We start from the raw sequence: 20,179 nt of genomic DNA, 5'->3' as shown, positions 1-20,179 counted from the left end.
CGCCTTTGACTGGAATGAAACCCAGGACCCTTCAGTCCATAGGCTCACGATCTATCCACTGAGCCAAACCCGCTAGTGCTAGTTTCAGGTTATTTAAAATAGAGTGAAAATGTAACAACCTTGTAGAAGTATCTAAGTACTGGCACCATTTATTTTTATAAATTTCCCTCCAGTCTTTTACCATTGTCTTGCTGATAGTTAATCTGAGAGCCCTTGGTTTTAGCATCTCAGTTGTATAGTCTTTCCAAACTATTCAAATGCATTTTCAAGAAACCACTCTCAAACAAAAAAAAACAAAAAAAACAAAAACAAAAAAAAAGGAACCACTCTTTTTCACTTAATATTTGATCAGTTTAATATGTAATTAAATTACACATTTTAAAATATCAAGTACAATGGACATAATTAGGTTTGAGAACAAGCACAACTGACTCTTAGTAAACATCCATCCCACTTCCCCCACGTGGAGGGAGGCAAAAGGCATGAGGACCCGTGTTAGGAGCCTTCAGGGAGCCTTGGGTGTCTACAACTGCAAGGGATTCTCTGGTTACCCTTGCAAGTTGCTTAAGAGATCTACTCAGAATATGTTATTGCAATACAGTATAAATGGTTTAATAAAGGCTCATGCAAAATGTGACATCTTAAAAGGATCCTTCCCTGATCCCATGAGCTTTGTTTTGGAATTTTTTTCTTACTGGCTTTTTTTTTTTTTTTTTTTTTTTTGGCTTTGATTATTTTAATTTATCTTTTGGAATAAGCAATATAGTTCTGTAGTTCAGAATTTCTAAAGTAAAACAAACAGTGAAAAATATCTCTGATATCCCTGTTCCCCAGCCACCAGCCCCATTTCCCAGAGCGACCAATGTTACCAGTTCCTTCTGTGGCCATACAAAGGTTTTTAAAATGAATATACAAACATATCAAACACACAGTCATGCACATTCTTTCTTTTCCTTTTTGTAAAAATACAACATGTTAGCATACTAGTACTGCTGCTTCTAGGATGAGTTTTGGCATTTTCTTTCACCCTCTGGAGGTAGAATTTTCATCAAGCAGGTCAAGAACTTGTCAGATGCTCTGTGTTTAGCTGACTAAGGCTTCCAGCAGATGGCCCGATTATATCCCCATTACTGCTATATCTTGATTCTGAGCCAGTTTCATAAAATCTATCAAGAACACATCATCTAGCCCTAGCCAGTTTGGCTCAGTGGATAGAGCATTGGCCTGTGGACTGAAGGGTCCCAGGTTCAATTCCGGTTAAGGGCACATGCCTGGGTTGCAGGCTAGATCCCCAGTGGGGGGCATGCAGAAGGCAGCCAATCAATGATTCTCTCTCATCATTGATGTTTCTATCTCTCTCTCCTTTTCCATTCCTTTCTGCAATCAATAAAAATATATATATTTTAAAAAGAATACATCATCTGTTTCTTCTCTAAGGTCAGTTCAACATCATTTCTGTCTCTTATAGATTTGTAAGGTATGTAGTTTATGGATTTCTTAAAGGTGTATCTTAACATAGAGTACTGTTATATATTCCCTCTACCAGATTTTGTTATTATTTATATATTTGGTGCATGAGATAAGCTATTTCATGAAAATATTTACAACAATTCTTTGTATTTCCCATCCACTTATATACAGGGTGGGCCAAAAGTAGGTTTACAATTGTATGTGAAACACAGAGTTTATTCTTGGTCTATTAATTATTATATTATTCTCCATATAAACAACTGTAAACCTACTTTTGCCCCACCCTGTATGTGTTTACACATTGCAATGTGTATTCATTTTATTTACAACCCATGTGCTGTACATTTGTTTTGGTACTTGATATTTTCAGTCTCTTCTAATTATTTTCTCATGTGAATCGCTGAGAGTTCCTTCAGTCTTATTTTTCTTTCCATGTCCTATCTGTTGTCCTCCAAAGAAATCAGCATCATGGCTTTATCTGGGAGTTTGTTCTGCTTTCGCTCTACTTTTTCTTGAATAGATCAGCTAACCTCTGGGAAAATATGTTTGTCCGTCCCCATTTTGCCTTATGCATGTCACCCTAGCCAAAAGCCTATCATATGAGGATATTAAGTCATGGTCCAGGTATCTAAGACCATTTTATCAACACTAATTGCCCATTTTATCAACACTAGCTCTAGTATCCTTCCCAGAGAGTCCTGTATCCTTCAAATGTCCTACTACCGGGAAAAGGAAACAATGGAAACATGACCTATACTCCACTGGTTTCCTGCCTAAACATTTACAGTCCCTGATCATTTGTCAGCGTCCATTTTCTGTTCAAGAATAAACAATTTGCTAATTTTCTGGCTTCATTAATTAATTCACTAATTTATCCAATAAATATTTCCTTATTATCTAGAGATTGAGTTGTTAAAGATTAATTTATTAAATTTTACAGTAATTTATTATTACTCTGTGGCTAGGGTGTCCATAATTTAAATTGATAAGTATTACATAAAACTATGTTACAAATGATATGGGAGCAGCAAAGAAGAATGACTTACTCTGGTGGGTAGCAGAGTAGTGGATACAAGTACGAAAGGTTAATAGAAGACAAAATCTGGGATTTTAGAAATAAATTGGAGTTGACCAGGCAAGCAAGAAAGAAGGCTACATACAGGAAGACAGAGGATTTTGTGCAAAAGCATAGAGGTATGAACACACATGTAAAGCCTAAATTAAGGCAACAGCACTAATAATAAAGAAGTGAATATGGAGTTAGAAGACAATTCATAGAGTTAAAACCTATAGGGTTCACTGACCATTAGGATATGGGAAATGAGAAAAGGTAGGATTCAAGAATGACTCTGACTTATGGGTTTACTAATGAATGGTGAAGACTGAGATTAGGAATTCTGGAGATGGCAACAGGTTTGGGTGTTGGGACTGATGATAATGAATTAAATTTTGCAAATATAAATTTTGAGGTAGCGGTAGGCTATTTAAGTGAAAGTGCCCTATAAGCTGTGAGAATTATCAGTGTAAGCCCAAAAGAAAAAAACTAAATAAACATAACTATGAGCAATTGTTAAGGTCGTGGGAGCAAAGTTTGATATGGATTGAGAAATTAATGAGACATAAATAAGTGGGCAGTGTGTCTTAAACACTCTTTCAAAGAGGAGGTAAAACTAGGAACAATTTTTAAAATTTACTGATCTATTTTAACAGGCCAGTAATGAAAAAATATATAGGAAAAGTAATTGTAATAGAAAACATTAGTAATAGAAATAAAATATTAATAGTAATAGAAAAATAACAGAAAGAACAGACTATAAAATGGTGGATGATAAAAAATGTAATAGTAGAATAGAAAAAATATATATCATAATACAAGTTTAGGTCAAGAATGCCAACTCCAGCACACTTTAATATTTATGATCCTTGTTCTGAATCATACTTTTCAAACATTTTTGTTAATATTCCTCCATATCTTCCCTAGAAATTAGATGAAGACTAAAATCAATAAATACTTCAGATACTTCTAACTGAATTGGCCAAATCTTTGTACCCATTACTAATTTAATGTATTGTAAGTTGCAGTTATTACTTTGCTGATGACCTAGCAACTGGTTATGTTAGTTGGATTTTTACATTGGATATTTATGTGTGACAAAGGAATAATGGGCAAAATGTACAACTGATTTCTTATTTCTGTGAGCAGACTATTCACTTACTTTATAACTTGGTTATAAAAGTTATTGGTAATTTAATTTTTTAGTTTCTCATTGAATTTAATATAAACTAAAGAAATTTAATGTCCTCAAGATGTCACTCTTTTAACTGGAAGTAGTATCACTCTCTTTTCAAATATTTTAACATAAATACAAAGTGGTATAATTCATGATGATAAAAAATTTAAAAAACAAGAGTTTCTGAAAATTCCAACACAGACACCAAAAACCATATATGGGAGAAAGAATTCAGGCAAAGCAGAATTGCAAAACGTCGTGTTGAAAGTAAATACGTCTCTTTCATGTGGGAAGCTCAGCCACAAGGGAAACGGGTTTGAATGAAGTTTCCTCTGGTTCAGCTCAGACTCTACAGGAAAATGGCCAGGGGTATTATGAAAGCTAAGCTTTCAGATTTCTCCCACTCTACTGCCATTTTCACGAGCAAACCAGGCCTGTTGAATCATTTGGTCTCACACCATTTCTAACCCCATGCTCACTTATAGAATGGAAAGTGAAGACATTCTAATACAATTTACATAAGGGCAGAATTTTGTTTACTTTAAAATTGAATCTCCAGTACCGAGGTCAGCACTTGGCCCATTTGTAGCTGGTCAAATTTGTTACATTAAATTAATGTATTTTGTTTTCTATACCTAACTTCATTTAACTGTCACAGACTTTAACTGTCACAAGAAGTTCTCCCATAATTCCTTTGCAAACCTACTCTGGATTCCCAGAGCAACTGAAAGATCTTTAATCAACATAGCAAAAGCTATTACATAAGCAATTCTTCCTCCAGTATAACTGATCAAGAGGGTACCATGATGCCTTCATATTCTTTGGAATTTTAAGGGGGAAAAAATATATATATATAACAGATGTGTGTATGCACTGTAAAAAAAATCTTCATCTAAAAACTATTGACAATGATAGTAAAAGCAGCCATAACTTAAAAATTGTTTCATTTTTCAAAGTAGCTAATAAATTCTGGGCAAGGGAAAGTGCTGAATCAGTTTCTTTTGCCTTACACACTTCAGTCAATTGTTGGCATCTCTATTCCATTTGTCTTTACAATCCAGGACAGAGGTCATACTTACACTACATTCCAATCTTCCCTCCTTGCTTTGTACTTCATGATTCTTTCTTTATCTCCTTCAGAGTTCAATTATTTATCACCTGATATATTAGGTCTTGGAAATGCTAAAGCAGATAATATTTAGACTCCCCTCTCAAATAGTTTGCAAACCTATGAAGTAAATCAACAGTTATAATAATTGTACAATGTGCTGTGGTTGCATATATGAAAGGCAGGTAACCCTGACTTCCCAAAAGAGGTAGCACATGGACTGAATCTCGAATGACAAGTAGAAATGAACCAGGAAAGTAGCAGGTGGGAAGGCATGGATATCAAGAGTTCTTCAAAGATGGACATAGATATAGTGAGATGAGGTCAGCAGACTAGACAGAGGTAGGCAGGACTAGGTAAGATCATTAAGCCTCTATGCCATCCTACGGAGTTCCACTTTAACCTGAACCTTCCTCAAAGCCATGGAAACATTTAAGTTGAGAATAGCGTTTCTGTAATAAAAAAAAAAAAAAGTTCTTTGATAACACATTGAAAATATACTGAAGGCAGAGCAAGAATGCAGGCAGAACGACAGGTTAGGGGAAGCTATTGTAGTACTTTAGAAAAGAAATGATATCTGAACTATGGTACTTAACAGAGGGAAGTTTAGTTCAAAGTACCCTAACCGGCTAGGAGGAGATTATCGCAGTCCTCCCTGAAAGAAATGATGTTGTCCTGAACCAATGCTGGGGCAGTGGAGACAGAAAAGAGAAAAAAATGGAGACAAATTTAAGAAATTTTACTTCTCAACTAGAGACCCAGTGCATGAATTCATGCACGGGTGAGGTCCCTTGGGGTGGCCTGCAGGAATCGGGCCCCAGCTCACACCCCCAGTCTCACAGCCCCGCAGCCCTGCCTGGCACCCCGACTTTGTCTGGCATCGCCACCACACCTGCTCCACTATCCTGTCTCTGGGGCGATTGATCAGGGCCAGGCCCCCTGCCCAGCTCCCTCAGCACCTGGGAGCTGGGTGGCAGCCCTACCCCCCACCACCGCCACTGGTCACCATCTGCAGGGCTATCAGCGGGGCAGTCAGGCCCCTGCTCACACCCACCTTGGCCTGGCACCACCCACCATCCCGCTGCGGTCCCGCTCTCATTGGGGCCCATTGGGGCCGGCTGTGCCTCCACTGCCTCCTGCTGCCAGCACCGCATCACCGATGCCAGCCATGTTCTGTGCCGCCCCCTGGTGGTCAGCACACGTCATAGTGAGCAATCGAACTTTCGGTCAAACTCCCAGTCGGATAATTTGCATATTAGGCTTTTATTATATAGGATTGCTATACAGCATGCCTATTGTTTTGAGTTTCTCCCTAGAATCTAAGTATATATAAGTAGAACCTGTTGGCTTTCTTGCTCCATGGACTGAATAAAATTGTCTGTTTTTTTCATCTGTGGTTGAGATTAAGATCTAATGAAAAGTACCTTTTTAAGCACACTTTTTATCAACTCTTACCTGGAAGTATATGATATAAAAGAATTTAACAATCAATCACAACTGTAGTGAGTGGGCTGTCTTCTCAAATGAATGAAAACAGTTGGTAGAGGAAAAGGCTTGAAGAATGAGCCTCTTAAAATGCAAATTAAATCATCTCACTCCTACTCAAAGTCCTTCATTGTCTTTTCATCTTGCTTTGAGTGAAATCCAGTCTTTATAATGACCTACCAGACCCTACAAGAGTAGGCTACTTACTCTCTGAATTTGATTCTTCAACTCCTACTACTATCTCCCCTCACTCACTTGGGGTGGCCACACTGGCCTCCTTGCTGTTCCTCAAAGTTTGGAGGCACATTTCGGGGTTGTGCACCTGCCCCTCTTGTTTCCCCTCCTTTAGGTCTTTATCACTTTATCACCTAACCTTATCACTTTAAGTAAAAATAAAATATTCCTCCCACTCAGCACTCTCTAATCCAGCCTTGGGCAAACTACGGCCCGTGGGCCGGATCCGGCTGTTCTATCCGGTTCTCTTGCTCTCCCCTCCTCTCCTTTACTTTGAATTTATATTAGTTCACACAAACACTCCATCCATGCTTTTGTTCCGGCCCTCCGGTCCAGTTTAAGAACCCATTGTGGCCCTCGAGTCAAAAAGTTTGCCCACCCCTGCTCTAAACCATCCCCTAATTTCCAACATCTAAAAAATAAGTCCCACAAGGGCAGAGATTGTTAATGCTTTTTTTTTCTTCCTGTATCTCTAGTTCTTAGAACAGTGCCAGGCACATGGTAGAAGTCAAATAAATAAATTGCTAGTTCAACATGACTGTCATTCTTGGTGTTCCAAAGACCTCACCAACTGAAAAGCAAAATCATCACCATGGGAAAAACCTGCCATTAGTTATTATTTTTTTCCATCAGGAAGCCACTAGCAAAGTCAGATATAGTCTGAACTGTTTCCATCAACACAGGACTTTGTATAAGGCACTAGAATTAGGAGTTGGTTTATAAGAATAATTACTTTATAATCAGTCTCCAACTAACATTTAATGACTAAAAAGCTGCATTAAATTCTTTAGCTAACAGAACCTGTACTGAGACTTCTTACTCTACCTGGTAACAATAAAGTGCTCATTGCTCTTTCCCACTGAGAAAGCTTTTTGTTGAGAATGATTCCATTGCCTTCTGCTTTGTAGTTAGACATCCTAGGATCTTCACTTGAAGGTGACCATGTCAGCTGAAGCAATCATCATAACTAACAAAGCTACATTATTGGGTAATGCATCCAAAGACACTTTTTTGAGGATCTTAAATTTTGGAAGGCTTTATTGCTATTTGATTTTTTAATAATATAAATGACTGCTCATTGTAAAAATCAGTTAATAAAGAAATAAACAGAACAAGTTTACCTTCATCTTTCTCCCAGTTCCACACTCTTCCCAGAAGTAACAAATATTAGAAGTCTGGCATGTATTTTTCCATGTCTCTTTCTATGCATTTACACAAATACAAATGCAGTTTTAGCTTGGGAAGATGTATCTTTGTAAAGTATTATTTTTTTTAATCTAGCAGTGTGTTTTGGGCATTTTTCCACATCAGTGCACATGGATTTCAGCAATCATATGTCTAGGTTTATCCCATTTTCTTGGATTAATGATTAACAGTGTCCTCTTTCACTATCAAAAGTAGCCTAGTTTGGATAATCCTTACTAATAAAAGCCCAAGTGGTCATTACGCCGTGATGCCCTCACACCATTACAAGATGGCTGCATGCACAGTAGGTGCGTGCAGGTGGGTGGGGCTGGGCTTGTTGCTGTGTGCACAGCACAGAGCCTGCCTGGGAGTCCCACCTCCTCCCAGGTTACCCGGCTCCATGAGGTGAGGTCTGCCTGGGGGTCCCGCCTCCTCCTGGCTCCGCTTGGCGAGGCCTGCCTGGGGGTCCCGTGAGGCCTTCCTGGGGGTCCCCTGGCTCTGCGTGGCAAGGCCTGCCTGGGGGTCCCACCTCCTCCCAGTTCCACACAGCAAGGCCTGCCTGGGGGTCCTGTGGGTCCCACCTCCCAGCTCCAAACAGCGCAGAGGCAGGACCCCCAGCTCTGGCCTACCTCTTTGGGGCAATTGATCGTGGGACTACTGCACTGTGACAGGGCACAGGCCAGGCTGGGGGACCCCTACCTCCCGAGTGCACGAATTTCGTGCACTGGGCCTCTAGTAAATTATATGTTCCCCTAATAGAAATCTATCTGATTAATGAATTCATAGCAGTCTATAAGGCCATAATTTTGTCATCACCCTATAAGTGAACATTTAGATATCACCCATTTGGTATTATGAACCAGGCTGCAATGAACATCCATATACATATGTTCACGTGCATGAATAATTCTATAGGATAAGTTCCATAAGTCCAATTGTGAGGGTAAAAGGTATATACTTTATTTATGTACTATCAATTTGTTTTCTAAAAAGTTATATAATTTTCTACTTCCATCAATAGTACCCATGTCTCCATACTTTTACTAACCAACATTAAATATTATATATTTTTCTGGCCAATTGAACGAGAAAAATATCATACTTCATTTTTCTTTAAATTTATGTTTCACTGCCCAGCCGGCATGGCTCAGTGGTTGAGTGTCAACCTATAAACCAGGAGGTCACAGATGGATTCCCAATCAGGGCACATGCCTGGATTGCGGGCTCCATCCCTAGTAGGAGGCATGCAGGAGGCAGCCAATCAATTATTCTCTCTCATCATTGATGTTTCTATCTCTCTTTCCCTCTCCCTTCCTCTCTGAAATAAATAAAAATACATTTTTTAAGAAAAGAATTTATGTTTCACTGATTACAATTGAGGTTAAATATTTTTTCATATTACTTCATATCCTTTGCACACTTTTCAATGAGATTATTTTTTCTCTCATTAATGTATAGGTATTCTTTAATTGTAAGTGTAATATGTAAGTTGTAAATATTTCCTCCCAGTATTTTACTTATTTTTCTCAATAGCAGGGGGAAAAATGTGCTAATTCCACAGCTACACCCACCAATATTTTGATTCCCCCAAAATGATTAAAATATATGTAACTCAAAGCACAGCATCAAACTTTATCTTCCAAAGTGTATATATACATATATACAAGTATTATGCATTATGGACAGGTTTAATCTGCCAACTGAATATATTGTGAGTAATTTTACTTGTATATATCATTTCTCCAAATTTTATATTAACTCCTTATTTTTACAAAAGTAAGTATTTTATTTAAAGTTTTGAATACAACAAACAAATATGTATTAAATGTAAATTATTCTAACTCTTGCACTTAAAATGTCATCTCTTTGGAGGAAGCAAAACTTAATCAGATTCTTTCGCATTTTTCATGTTTTGACTTTTATCTTCAAAAAATTTCATCAGGGTTGAGTTAACCTTCACATCAAAGTCACAATGGATTACAACATATGTCATCCTAGCATGAAATGGACACCTGAAGTGTTACTTATATCATTTTTTTCAAAAATGCATGAAGAAATACAAATAACAGGCTTTCTCACCTGAAGCATTTAATAATTTCCAGAGCAACAGAGGATGACCAGTTTTTTTAAATAAAAAAAATTATATACACATAAACAAATACTCTTTTCAATATTCTGTAGGCAAAAGATTTCCCTGAAACACTATCTCAAATAAATACATGCTGTTTGCCACAGTTGTCAAATAATCTTTCTCTTTTGGTTGTATGAAAAGCTATTTAGTGAGATATTGCCTTTTCTCTAAATAAATACACTGTTCATTAATTAACAGAAACTAAATATAAAAACAAATTAACAGCAGCAGGAATTCTGATTAATAACATGAATTCATCCTTTACATGTACTAGGCTTTGTGTTTTATCAAAATTGCATTGCAACTAAAATGGGCATTAAAATTGGATTTTTAGATTTTCCTCATAACATGATTTATGTCTAACAAGACCTCGTCATTTCCATACCTTTTAACAAGTGACAGAAAGGCCAAATCTGGGCTGTTCAAATGATACCATAAAACAGCAACTGGAAATAACTGTCCATATTCAGGGTCAACTTAATAAACTGTGGTAAATTAGATGAACTAAAGCTTTCAGGCCTGTCTAATTTATCTATACTAATAAAAGGGTAATATGCTAATTAGATTGGATAGACCAGACATCTTCTGAACATCCTTCCGGATGTCCTTCCAGACAAAGCCACGGTGGCGGGGGCTGAGGCAGAGGCGGTTAGGAGCAATCAGGCAGGCAGGCGAGCAGTTAGGGGCGATCAGGCAGGCAGGCAGAGTGGTTAGGGGTGATCAGGCAGGCAGGTGAGCAGTTAGGAGCCAGTGGTCCCAGATTGCGAGAGGGATGTCCGACTGCTGGTTTAGGCCCGATTCCACAGGATCCCGGATTGGAGAGGGTGCAGGCTGGGCTGAGGGACATCCCCCCGACCATGCACAAATTTCATGCACTGGGCCTCTAGTATATAATAATAAAAGCATAATATGCTAATTAGACTGGATGTCCTTCCAGATGACCTCCTGGATGAAGCCAGGGCTATGAGGGAAGCCCGGGTCCTGGGTGCCAGAGGGAAGCTGGTGCCGGCAGCTGGGGAAAGGAAGGCCTACTCTTGCATGAATTTCGTGCATCGGGCCTCTAGTCTTTATACATGTGCAGACGTATTCTCACATAAGACTTCCAAATTATTCGATAAATATTCTTTCTACAGTAATCCCATACATCTGTCCACTTTGCATAAAGACTGCCTGCACTCATTTACGACATTCTTCTTACTCCAAGACTCTCTACAGGGGTTCACTAATGACAGTCTTGGCGTGAGGAATAAAACTTGGTTTTCCTGGGATTTGACTCTGTGTAATTGTTACAATTCTCTTGGCTCAGACCCAAGTTGTAATTAGAAGATGAGGTTGGAAATGCAATATCTTGCTGGCTCATTCCTCTGAGTATTCAAAGCATCAACATCATAGCAGAAGCTTTAACAGGAATCATGGTCTATCTGTAAAGGACTTGAGTGAAAATTTTCCAAAGGCAAAAAAATCTTTTTTTAATCCCTTAAAGTAATAGAGCATTAGTCACAGCCAACCTCAACCAAACCTCAATTTGAGCTCAGTTTGTTTTCAGATTTTATCACTATTTCTAGAACGCAGTTCTTAGGAGAGAAATCATTTTTGTCTGAAAACTAGATATTGATCTGAAGGTTTTTAATAGTCTGCAATTAAGGTGAAAATTTGGCAGCCTGGAATGGTTTCTTCCATCACCAATTATTAATAGCTGTATATTGAAATTGGAATCAGGAGACTGAATGGTTTATCTTGTATGCCATCTGCTGATACTGACAAAGAAAATGTTTTAATTCCGCCCTTCATTTGTGACATTGAAAAAGTCTGTTAATCATTTAGACTATTGCTGCCCACAGTGAATCACTGCAAGGGATTTGGAGCTGGGGAAGACTGTGGCCTCAGCAAATTGCCTCCACTCTCCAAGGCTTATAAAAAAGGAGATAGTAATACCTCATTATTTGTTGTGAAAATAAAACTTTAAGTGTTCAGCAGAGTGCCTCCAAAAAGTGATGTTTTATTATTATATCTTTTCTTTGTTGGATTCATTTACAATAAATTATGGTGATCCTTCATATCTTTTAAAACCATGGTAGAAATTTAACTCTCATTCCAATATGCAGTTATACAATTGGGAAAATTGTAAAGTCTAATTGGCTAGGTTATCTTTCAAATGAGTACTTGTACACATTGCTGGTAAAAGTACACATGGTCATGTTCCTGCTGAAAAGCAATTTGGCAAAATATGTGAAGTATCTTAAATATAGTCACATACTTCAGGTCAGTATTTCCTTTCCTAATAATCTATTCTAAGGTTTAAGTCATATAGATGTTCACTGAATAATCTACACTAATAAAAGAGAAACATGCAAATTGACCATTACTCCGCTACACCCACAGCCAATCAGGAGTGAGTATGCAAATTAGCCCAACTAAGATGGCATCAGCCACGGAGCTGGAGCAAGCAGGAGGCTTGGGTTGCCCCCAGTGATGGAGGAAGCCAAGCTTCCTGCCCACTCTGGCCAGCCCTGGCCTCCGCTCAATGCTACAAAGTTTCAATTGTAGAAGATAAATAAATCCCAGATACCTGCTTCCAGCCAGCCCTGGCCTCTGCTCAAGGAGGCGCTGAAAAAAAAGAAAGAAAAGAAAAAAAGGAGGGGCTGAGAGCCTGGATCATTGGGGGGCATGGCCAGCCTGAAACAGCCCTCAGCTCCTCACCCAGGCTGTCCACACTCCCATGGGGTGAGGGTCCCCGCTGGGGGGGTTTGGCCAGCCTGAAAACAGCCCTCAGCCCCTCACCCCATCAGTGGAGGTCAGTTGGAGGTGATCAGGACAGCGGGGGCAGCAGATTGGAGTGAGCAGGCCAGCAGGGGGGCAGTTGGGGGTGAGCAGGCTGGCAGGGGAGGCAGTTAGGGGTGAGCACACTGACACAGGGGGCAGTTGGGGGTGATCAGGCTGGTGGGGGGGGCATTTGGAGGCAAGCAGGCCAGTGGCAGGGGGCAGTTGGGGATGAGCAGGCAGGCAGGCAGAGTGGTTAGGGGCAATCAGGCTGGCAGGCAGGCAGGTGAGCGGTTAGGAGCCAGCAGTCCTGGATTGTGAGAGGGATGTCCAACTGCCAGTTTAGGCCCAATCACTGTAAACCGGCAATAGGACATCTTTTGAGGGGTCCCAGATTGGAGAGGGTGCAGGCCAGAGGCTGAGGGACACCCCCCACCCCGTGCATGATTTTCGTGCACTGGGCCTCTAGTTATATATAATACCAAAAGTCAGAATCAACTTATATATTCACTAGTTAGGCAAAAAAGAAGTACGACTGAAACTCTAGACATTACTTATAAATTAAACAAAGGAAGACTATGAAAGGTAGAGAGAAGGCAGACCAGCTCAGGACCTGAGGAAAGACTTGGCAGTGAATTCCCTGGGGTTTTGTTTTGCTGAAGAAGCAGTAGCTAGTAAGTGCCAATAGGCAGAGACAGAAAACAAAAAGATATCCCCCAGAAGAGCCAATTCTCAAGGGCTGGGAAAGAAAGAGCCTGGCAGGACAGAATAACTGCCCTACTCCCAACCAACCTGGCCCCAGGGAGAGCAGTTCCTCCTTATTGCTCCCCACCTAGTTCCCACCAATACTGCTGGGGGGAGGGGTTTGTTACCACTAAGTTGGGGTGGCAATCCACATGGCCTCCTGTGACACCACCCAATTCAACCCTGTCAGCCAAGGCTGAGTGAGGATTGCAGACCTTGCTGGGCTGGGGCAAGGCACACCCTCTCCCCTAGTGCAGCCAGGACTTTCATCCTTGCTGACAGTCACCAACCCCCTCCCTCAGTGTCAGTATAGATCACAGGTAAGCCTGGACTTCAGACCCCACCTGGCAGTAATAAAGCACCCCTTCACTCCCCATTGGAGTGGTGTCAGTGGAGGCCATGTGGACTGAACTCCCCCTCAGTGTTAACAAGGCAACCCCTCCTCCATAAGTGTTGGAGGAGATCAAGTAGGGAACAGTAATAAGGCACCCCTCTCCCTTGGGCTAAGATGATGTTACTGGTCATCTAGTAAGGAGCATGACTCCTATGGACACCATCCCCCCCACCCCCAGGTGTCAACACAGGCCAAGCAGGGAATCTAGATTTCCACTACCACCTGGCAGTAAGTAATGGCTTCCCTCACACTTCCCCTCTAGAGCAGTATCAGATACAGTTTTATAAACCAGAAAATTTAAATAAGATCCAGGGTCTCACAATATAATATCTAATTGTCTAGGACACAATCAAAAGTCTCTAATCATCCCAAGAAGCAGGAGATTCTCAACTTGAAAGGAAAAAAAAGCAATCAACAGATGTCAACACTGATATTACACAGAGGCTGAATTATCTGACAAAGATTTTATAGCAGCCATCATAAAAATACTTCCATAATCACAACTATTCTTAAAACAAATGAAAACAATGGAAATTATCAGCAAAGAAATTGTTGATATGAATTAGAACCAAATGGAAATTTTGGAACTGAAAAATGCAATAACCAAAGAAAAGAAAAACAATGGATAAGCTATAAAGAGAACAGAGAAAATAAACAGTAAATTTGAAGTTAGAACAACAGAAATAGCACAATCTGAACAATGGAAAGAAAATAGACTTTTAAAACAATGAACATGGCCTCTGGGACCTGTGTGAAAATTACAAAAGAGCTAACATTTATGTCATTGGAGTCCCAGAAGGAGAGGAGAAAGAGGCAGGACTGCAAAAGCATTTTTATATAATGACTGAAAATTTCCCAATCTGGCAAAGTACTTACATTTTCAAGAAACTGAACAAACTCCAAATAGAAACTCAAGGAATTTCACAAGTCAATTCCATAGTCAAATTTCTGAAAACTAAAGGCAAAGAAAAAGATCTTAAGAGCAGCAAGAGACAAATGATACCTTACCTATAGGGGAAAGCTATTCAAATGACAGGGGATGTTTCATCAGAAATTATGAGGGCGTGTAGGAGGTGCCACACATTTTTCAGGTGCTGAAAGTAAAGAACCGTCAACCTAGAATTCTGCACCCAGCAAAAGAATCTTTCAGTAAAACAGAGGAAAACCAAAGAGAATTTGTGATAGACTTACTCAAAAAAAATGACTATAGGAAGTGCCTGGAACAGTAAATAATGAAAATATCTTGGAACATCCGGAATGAAGAATAATGATCGCGTAAAAATATAAGTGCATACAATAGACTATATTTCTTGATTTTTTAAAATTGTGTTTAACTGTTGAAACAAAAATGACAACATTGTTTAATTTTTTATGTATATACATATATATTTTTAAATGTATGTATGTAAAAGAATAGGCAGAACTCATTCTATGAAGCCAGTTTACCCTGATATCAAAACTAGACCAAGAGATTACAAAAAAAACAAACTGGAAAACAGTATCTTATAAATAAATATAGATACAAAAATCTTCATCAACACAGCTAGCCAAAATTAGTAACATATAAGTATGTTACTAATTTAACAGAATAGAGGGCAAAAATCATGTTACCATCGTAATAGATGAATGAAAAGCATTTGAAAAAATATGACAACCTTTCATGATGAACATTCAACCAACTAGGAATAGATGGGAACTTTCTCAAATGAATCTAAAAAAAAAAAAACAACAACAAAAAACACACACACACACACAAAAAAAAAACACACACCACACAACTAACATATTAATGTTTTCCCCCTGAAATCTGGAACAAGATAAGAATGGTCACTCTCATTATTTTTATTCAAGATTGTCCTGGAAGTTCTAACCAGGGCACAGAGTCAATAAAAATAATTAAAGTAATCTAGATTGAAGAGGAAGACGTAAAACTATCTATAAATCCCCAATGCAATTCCCATTAAAATCCTAACTGGATTTTTTTTTTTTGGCAGAAATTAATAAACTGATCCTAAAGTTCATATGGAATTGCCAAAACAATCTTGAAAAATAAAACCCACCAGCCGAAACCGGTTTGGCTCAATGGATAGAGCGTCGGCCTGCGGACTGAAGGGTCCCGGGTTCGATTCCGGTCAAGGGCATGTACCTTGGTTGCGGGCACATCCCCAGTGGGGGATGTGCAGGAGGCAGCTGATCGATGTTTCTCTCTCATCGATGTTTCTAGCTCTCTATCCCTCTCCCTTCCTCTCTGTAAAAAATCAATAAAATATATTTAAAAAAAAAAAACCCACCAACATTGGAGGAATCACACTTTCTGATTTCAAAACTTAATAAAAAACTACATTAATCAAGTCAGTGTGGTACTAATAAAAGATTTCATATATATATATATATATATATATATATATATATATATATATATATATATATATATATATATATAAAAAAGCCCAGCGACCATTATGGCACAATGACCAGAATGACCAGTTGCTATGACATGCACTGACCACCAGGGGGCAGATTCTCAATACAGGCTCCCACAGTGGCAGCACCACTCAGCCAGGAGCCAGGCTCATGGCTGGCTAGCGCAGCAGTGGTGGCGAAAGCCTCTCCCACATCCATGGCAGCACTAAGGAGCAGCGACCTGAGTGATAAGGAGCGAGCAGGTGGGTGGTAAAGTGCAAGGGATCCCGGATCTGGCTTAACCTAGCACTTGGACGTCCCCTGAGGGGTCCCAGACTGTGAGAGGGCACAAGCTGGGCTGAGGGCCCCCCCCCCCCAGTGCATGAATTTCGAGCACCAGGCCTCTAGTGTACGTACATATATATATATGGAATAGAATTGAGAATCCAGAAATAAATTTATAGTTAATTACTTCTTTAAAAAATTTTTTTTATTGATTTCAGAGAGGAAGGGAGAGGGAGAGAGAGATAGAAACATCAATGATGAGAGAAAATCATTGATTGGCTGCCTACTGCACGCCCCCTACTGGGGATATTACACTGACATTACACAGGCCTAAACCCAGGCCTATGCCCTTGATGGTAATCAAACCTGGGACACTTCAATCCACAGGCCAATGCTCTATCCAGTGAGCCAAACTAGCCAGAGATATGGTCAATTACTTTTTGACAAAGGAGCCAAAACAATTCAATGGGGAAAGAATAATCTTTTCAACAAATGGTGCTGAACAACCAGATATCCACATGCAAAAAAAAAGGAAGATGGAACCCTTCCTTACCTCATACACAGAAATCAACCCAAAATGGATCATACCCCTGAATATGAGTGTTAAAATTATAAAAATCTTAAAAGAAAACAGGAGTAAATATTTGTGACTTTTGGTTAGGCAAAGTCTTTTAAGATATGACACTAAAAGCACAAGTAATAAAAGAAAAAAAAAGGCAATCAAAATTTAAAACTTTGTGCTATGAATGATATCATCAAAAAAGTAAAAAGAAAATCTTTAGAATTGGAGGAAATATTAGCAAATCATAAAAGGCACATATCCACTATAAATATATACTTATAGATATATAGAGATAAATATATACTTTATATATTAAAATATATATTTATAAGTAAATATATATCTATCTTACAACTCAATAATAAAAAGATAACCAATTTAAAAATAGGCTAAGTACCTAAATATATTTTCAAAGAAGATATACAAATGGTCAATAAGTACATTTAAAGATGCTTGCCCTGGCTGGTGTGGCTCAGTAGATAGAGCGTCAGCCCGCAGACTGAAGGGTCCCAGGTTCGATTCCGGTCAAGGGCATGTACCTTGATGCGGACTCATCCCCAGTAGGAGGTGTGCAGGAGGCAGCTGAATCGATGTTTCTCTCTCATCGATGTTTCTAACTCTCTATCCCTCTCCCTCTGCCTTCCTCTCTAAAAAATCAATAAAATATTTTTTAAAAAAATAAAATAAAGATGCTCAACATGATTAGTATTTACAGAAATGCAAATCAAAACCAGTTCATTAGAATGACTATATTATTTTTTTAAGAACAGAAAATAACAAATATTAGCAAAAATGCAGAGAAATTGGAACCCTCAAACATTGTTGGAGAGTATATAAAGTGGTTCAGTCAATTAGGAAAACTGGCAGTTCGTCAAAATTTAACCATAGAGTTACCATATGATCCAGCGATTTCACTCCAAAGTATATACCCAAGAGAAAAGAAAACATACATCTCCACAAAAACTTTTACACAAGTGTTTGTAAAGCAGGAATAGTCATAGTAGCAAAAAAGTGGGGACAATCCACATACTCATCAACTGATATGTGGATAAATAAAATGTGATATATCCATATGATGGAATACTATTTGACAATTAAAAAATAAAATACTGACACATGCCACACATGGATGAGCCTTGAAAACATGGTGCTGAATGAAAGAAACCAGGCACAAAATATCACACATTTTATTATTTCATTTACAGTAAGAGTCCAGAAGAAGTGAAAGTAGACTGATGACTGCATGGGGCTGGGGAGCTGCAGAGGGTTGGGAGAGATGGGAGGAATGGGCTGGAATTATTAATAGGGATGAGGTCTTCTCTTGGGGTGATAAAAATGTTCTGTAATTGAGTGTGGTGATTGATGCACAGTTCTGTGAATATATTACAAATCATTGAACTATCTACTTTAAATGGGTGAATTATATGATATGTCAATTAAATCTCAACAAAACAGTTACAAATGTCAACAGAAATTAAGAACAATAATTTTTAATGATATAGGCAAAGTGATAATATTAAGGGAAAAAGCTGAAAGCAAAATTGTATAGTCTGTGTATGTTCAACTATATGCAAACTATATGCATAAAAATAAGTCTGAAAACAAATATACACCCTAGATGGTTTTTCTCAGTGGTTATAGCATCAGCCTGCAGACTGAAGGGTGGAGGGTTCAATTCTGGTCAAGGATCTGTACCTCACTTGCAGGCTTGGTCTGAGGGCATATGGATGTGTCTCTCTCACATTGATGTTTCTCTCTCTGTGTGTCTCCCCATCCCTTCTATTCTCTCTAAAAATATCAATGGAAAGAATCCTCGGATTAGGATTAACCAAAAAAAAATGCAAATAAGCCAAATCAATTATAATGATTGTTTACACTCTAGTGTTCGTCTAAATTTCCTACAGGTATGAATAGCTAAATTGAAAGTAAAAAATTTTAAACAATAAAACAATTAGAGCACTTCTTTTCCTTTTACAAATTCAGTTAATAATACATTAGTTTTCTACGAGATTGTGATCATGCTGAACCAGATTATTGTTGCTATGGAGTTAGCCGACAATTTCCAAATAGGCTTTCAAGATAACAAGGTTAGGGGGTGAGGGTGGTGGCAAGTGGCCATCAAGCCATCTTCTCTCAAGTCTTGAAAGAACTCCCTCACCTGTCAGATCTTTTACCCAAATAGTAGGTCAAAGAAATTTACTTTGATGAACACAAAAAGGCATTTTTCATAATCATCATTATTTACAGATGCAAACCCTGTGTGGAATATAAACTCAGCTGGGGTTTAACACTACCTGTTTCCATAACGAGTGTTCAAATGGATGAATCAATAGTCCCTCTACTTGAAGATGTAATAGCATTTAATAATCTGGGAGCTTCCTCAGTTATTTGAATTAAAATCAAAATTGAGGAGTAAAAAATCATAGCTTCTTTCTCTGTAGGGTTAACAGTAAACTACCAAAGAATGTACTCACAGTAAACTAATTTTCACTGATTTGTATAAACAAGACATTATATCTGATCCAAAGAGTAACAACTCAAGAAAGGAAATATGTGGATTTGTTTCACATTCAAATGTAGATATATAATTGTGACATTAAGAAATTGGCTACTGATTTGGCTTGTTTTGCACTGACAATGAAATAAGAAACCTCTGGGTCAATGCAACATCCTATCTCTTAAGTATTAGAATTTTCCATTTTGGAGCTAAAGCAAGCAAGAAAGAATGTTTGCTTTTTACAAAACTCTAAACCACTTCAAAAGATTTTTTAATTTTAAAAATATTTTTAAAGATTTAAAATTATTTGTTGACATATAGATTAAAAAATAGTTGTTTGAACTGAAGTCAACCCCATTTTGTGTATGTAGACAAACTCATTATCTTCACCACAGGATTTTATATTTCTTTTTTTAAAAGCAGGTATTTTCTATTCTTGAAATATAAATATATTTAATAAGATACCAGAGTGAACTACCAAATAGATGGCGATAATATTGCCTGAATTTCACCCAGCCTACTCCAAATTCTGCTGATAGAGCATATGTACTCACGTGGAATTTTTTATTTACAATTTCCCCTTCCTGCATCCATAGATCACTATGACTTAAAAGCAAGGCCTCATGCTTTTTTTCTTTCCTTCTGGAAGATTCTAAGCATAATTACAAAGAGAAAACACACCAATAATAT

This window comes from Plecotus auritus (genome assembly GCF_963455305.1).
Source record: "Plecotus auritus genome assembly, chromosome: 3".
Lineage (NCBI taxonomy): Eukaryota > Metazoa > Chordata > Mammalia > Chiroptera > Vespertilionidae > Plecotus > Plecotus auritus.
Note: the sequence above shows the minus strand (reverse complement) of the source record.